The sequence below is a fragment of the Perognathus longimembris genome, chromosome 28 (genome assembly GCF_023159225.1).
Source record: "Perognathus longimembris pacificus isolate PPM17 chromosome 28, ASM2315922v1, whole genome shotgun sequence".
NCBI lineage: Eukaryota > Metazoa > Chordata > Mammalia > Rodentia > Heteromyidae > Perognathus > Perognathus longimembris.
In genome coordinates, this window is record NC_063188.1 from 48,708,975 (window position 1) to 48,714,218 (window position 5,244).

Sequence of the window (5,244 nt, forward strand, 5' to 3'; positions counted from 1 at the left end):
CAAACAGCTCAGAAATTTCTGAGTATTAAATATAATATCCAGATACCCTCACAGTTTCAATCAGGCAGTTCTACCAATCCTTTTAGAAATTTTACTAATGGTTTTTATATTGTAGCTTTATCTTTCAGTTTTTCATGAGTGTAATTTTTTTTAAATTTTGTGCTCTTTCAAAGATTTGCCCGGTGTTTCAATATAATTATAATACTCTCCCAAGCCATTTCTTGCCCAGGAATATATTTCTCCTATGCACTAAAAGTTCACTGGGAAAAAAGAGTTTATTTTACAGAATGTCAAAGTTCATAATTCAGGAAAATGTGTTTGGGCGAATGTTAGAAATTTTACTAATGGTTTTTATATTGTAGCTTTATCTTTCAGTTTTTTATGAGTGTAATTTTTTTTAAATTTTGTGCTCTTTCAAAGATTTGCCCGGTGTTTCAATATAATTATAATACTCTCCCAAGCCATTTCTTGCCCAGGAATATATTTCTCCTATGCACTAAAAGTTCACTGGGAAAAAAGAGTTTATTTTACAGAATGTCAAAGTTCATAATTCAGGAAAATGTGTTTGGGCGAATGTCAGCATACAGGTACAGGAATAGCCTCTACAATTGTATGTAGAATTGGTAGGTAACTTGTGTTTCTTTGTAGGAAAAAGTAGAAATATCCATAATTTCCAATAAGGGCACGTAATGACTAATAGGCGATTCAGTGAACCTGGTTATTTTAATAACAGTGCCTTTATTTTTACCTTTAATTTGACCTCATTCAAAGTATAAATTGCTCACTAATGATTCTTACATAGAAACATTCTAAGCACTAAGCATACATTTAATAAAGGAAATTAACTTTTTTTTCTACATAAAGGTCAGTTAGGCCAACTAGGATATTCAAAAGACATATCTTAAAGGACATTCACAAATCATGAATATTTAATACCTATGTACCTTTTAGTGTTTTAGGTACTCAGAGGACTAAGAATGATCTATAAATTTATCCAAGCAAGACTACAATATTATTAATTGTTTTATTTGAAACAATCCATGTGGTGAAATTAACCTCTTTCTAAAGCTTTTTTAAATTTGTTCAAAAAAGTACAATTTAAATAGCAATTTGAAAGGGATTCTTTTTGGTTGCTATATTTTCCAAATTGTAAGGCTTTGAGACTAACTGGATAACTTGGAGCATATTCTTGATCTTGCATTTTATTAACTGTCAGATATTTTCAGATAATTTTAAAAGAGCATAATATCAAACATAAAATAGGTATTCCACAGAACTTTAGTTGGCATACAACCACTGAAAATGAACCAAAGCTATCTTCTATATTTTCTCTCAAATGATGCATATTTTTCTCTAATTAATTTTATGTCCTTTTCAGTAACTATATTGGGAACACCTACTGTCCATGATAGAAATGTTTAAGAACATTTTCAGATAATCATTTGGTTGATTTGAAGATATAGATGATATTTCCATTATTGAATAATTTGTTTCTGAAGCATCTTCATTTATAAAACATGCACAGTAATTTCCTGCAAATCATTTTTCTTAGAGGTATGGAGACAACGTTCTATGACATTTTAATTATAATTTAATTATGATCATTAATATGATATAAAACAGGCATTATACATTAAAAGGCCTGGCCAATGTTTATGAGAGACACACATGTTATGATAAACAAACTACATTACACAACAACATATAATCAGACACTGTTTGCATGTCAGTTCCCTCTCTTCATAACTGCTTCTCACTTTGGTATTTTAGGCAGCTTTTGATTTTCTCTCCAGGAGTATGCATTGGCATTGGCAGAAGCAAGTAATTTTCAAACATGAAGATCATGTACTGAGTGATGGAATCTAAGATTCATTTTTCTAACCAATATTTGATAATTGCTTTACTTTTGTTCCTCTGAAGGGCTCATTGATGATGTTTATCTCATGAGGACTGCATTGGCTTGACATGCACAGAGGAGGGCAAATTTTCACAGCTTTGCTATGGAGTGAAACTGACACCCGAAGGTTGGTTTGCACAGCATTGTCCTGGGGTGGGATTGCGGGTAGGCAGAACATCATTAGCTGATTAGCAAATATGGTTCCCTGCTAATGCCCAGTGGAAAACTTTCACTCAAGTTCGCAGACAGGAGCTACCAATAGTTTGGAGTTTAATAGTTTGGAGTGTTTCTCAGAAACACAATTCAAAAGACCATATCACTCATTCATGAGAAAGACTCCATCATCATGGGCCATGGTCAGCAGCATGTCTAAGGAATGAAAAGGCTTCCTTAACAGCCCTTGCATAGTGGTCTCACAGATCTTGTGTGAGAACAAAAAGCTTTTAGCTTCTTCACTTCCTGGCTGCTGACATTTTGCTACTTATATGGCATGCTTGTCATAAGTAATATGTTCGTTTTGGCTTTTTGTTTTCCCATTTTTCTTTGGTTCCTCAAGAAGGGTAAGAAGGTCCTAAATGCCTTTACTAAAGCTTTATGTGAAGGCCAAGTCTTGCTCGTCCAGTTTTTTTCTTTGTCTTCTGTAGACTTTTCTGTAATACAGTGATCTCCAAAGTATGTCATACAATCATGTTGTGTATTATATTCCATAAAATCAAATACTCTGGAGGTGACACCTTGTTTCCATCTACATTTTATGTCAAAAAATGTATCTTGGTTTTCTTTCTGATTCCCTTTGTAGGAAATAAACACCCAGAGGCTCCTTTTGGATAAGCATGGCGGTCCATCATATAAGGATGGCCAGAATATGTCTTTCCCTTGCAAAGTGCCAGCCTACCTATATTTCCCTGGCTTTTATTCAGGTGCAAATGGTGCCAGCACCATCTTGGCTGTGTGGTGGATGATAAGATATTGGGTTTAACTGGGCCAGTTTGTCGTCATAGTGGAGGCAGGGAAGTCCCAATTTCCAGGTGATGGGCATGCCTGACTTCCTAGAGGAAGAGACAAGAACTTGGATGATAGGAGGCTGGACCTGTCCATCCTGTGCTTTTACCTTGGGAGACTGGCATGTCCTTTGATCCTGTCCCCTGCCCCTAACATTGTTTAGGCCCAGACCAGCCTCAGACATCATTGCATCATTCCTCCTGCCTGTATCACTTGTCACCTGACTCTGCTCTGGTCACCATGGTGTCCCACTCCAACTCTTCATTGGGGTTGATATTGTTTGTTGGTATTGTTTTTCTGCTCTTCCTTTCAGTGCCTGCTGTGTGGATCAGTTTTCTGACAGCGTTAAGTGTAGTTCAAGGGCTATAGATCTTAGTGACATGAGTTTATCTGCAGTCACCAGCTTTCCAATAAAGATCCCTGATTTGACCTCCAAAATACAGCTTCTCTGTTTCTAGCAACTGACTTACCTTACAACATTACGAGTGGGACAAACAGGGATGAATGTGGTCAAAATACTGTATGATTATATGTTAAATGGTACAATAGTCTTGTAGAGATGAGTTTCAGAAAGACAGGAGGATGAAGAAGAATAAAGAGGAGGTAAGTCGAAGTATATACATGGACAAGTCAAAATGAAATAATTGATGCCAATGAATATGTGGGAAAAAAGGATTAAAATGCATTAGTCATTAACTGGATTTAATGAGGTTATTATTAAGGGAAATAGAGATTGCATGTTAATGGATATGAGATGTATTCATGAGGAATGATAAAATTTTCTACACTCTGTGTCTGGGAATGTTAAGTCAGTGATAGAGTACTTGTCTACCAGGTGCGAAGCAATGAGTTTTATATCCAACATGAAAGGAAAATAAAATTCAAAACTAGGTTATGGTGGTGGATAAACAATGATATAAATAGACCAAAAGAATTTAATTTTCACTTGTAAATTAATAAAGTATCTAGTGAGTTATAACAATGATTATGCAATATATTTGAACACCGCAGATTTGACTACTGTATATGAGTATTAAATGTCATAACTGAAGTTACTACTCTAGATACTTAAAAATATATGCTCCATTTTATAGTTTTAAAATAATAAAATATATTTTCTTCAAGTTCACTTTCAAGAAAAATTTTCCAAACAGAGAATATGAGTGACTCATGTTTAAAATAAATAATTGTTAAGTCTTACAGATTTATAGCAGTTTAGGATAGGGTTATCCCTTGTGAGATCAACTTATATATTTCTGGATATTGATTTTATATTTTTAAAGAAGAAAATAGTCTTGAAATTGTATCTATGCATATGTAAAATAGTAATAAAATATTTCAGCTTACAGGAAGCATGCATATGTGTTGACTTTTTATTTTTTTAATTGAATTTTATTGTCAAGGGGAACTACAGAAGGGTTACATTTACAAATGTAAAAGTGAGTACATTTCTTGGCAAATGGGACAGATCTATCACTTTACTAAATCTACCATAACAATATAAGACAGACCAGTGTCTTTAAAGAAATTTCTCAAAATTCTTGATGCTAGGGAATGGGGGGAAGGCGGGAGAAAAATGAGGGAAGATGTATCACCTTTGATAAGAAATGTACTCACTGCCTTATGTATGCAACTGTAACCCCTCTGTCCGTCAACTTGACCATAAATTAATTAGTTACAAAATTTGTAATGACAAAATTACAAGAAAATATCAACAGTACTTTTTTTTTTCCCCTAAAGCTTTTCTCTCTGGTTTGTATATGAAAGTCTTTGATATCTTTACATGACTTTTACTTTTTTTACTTCCCAAGATTTCAATGTACAGTTCTAATATCTGTCTGATTCATTTCAGCTCCGTCACTGCCAAACCTGGAGGCAGGGACCACTTCAATTTCTCAGCCTTTTCCTTGTTGGTGATGATCAAGGTTTACAGATTTCTGCTGCCATGGAACTTGAATTTCACGTTGTCCTTGTTTTTTTTTATCTTGACGGACTTGGCATCTTTCTGCCTCATTGTGATCAGAAAATCTTCCATCTCCTCAATTTTGTGATGCATGGCAACATATAGTGTGGGCCGTAACAGCAAACAATATGACTATGTAGACATTTTTTTCCCTATATGAACACCAATAGTCTTGAAATGGGGTTTATCCTGAAGACTTCATTATAATTACCTACTCTTAAAGATACTACCTCCAAATGTACTCACCTTCTGAAATACTGGAAGTTAGAATGTTCCCACAAATTCTGAGTGAACAATTCATCTCTAACAGATAAAACAGCAAAAAGAGAAAAATATTTGCAGTGGCTTTTAAAGTTTCCTTTCTCTTACAATTTGAATGGTT

General features: G+C 34.4%; 1 pseudogene; it reads right to left on the reverse strand.

Annotated features, from left to right (window-relative positions):
• Positions 1-4,699: 4,699 nt before the first annotated feature.
• LOC125344159 lies at positions 4,700-4,955 on the reverse strand (annotated as a pseudogene).
• Between the last annotated feature and the right edge of the window lie 289 nt (positions 4,956-5,244).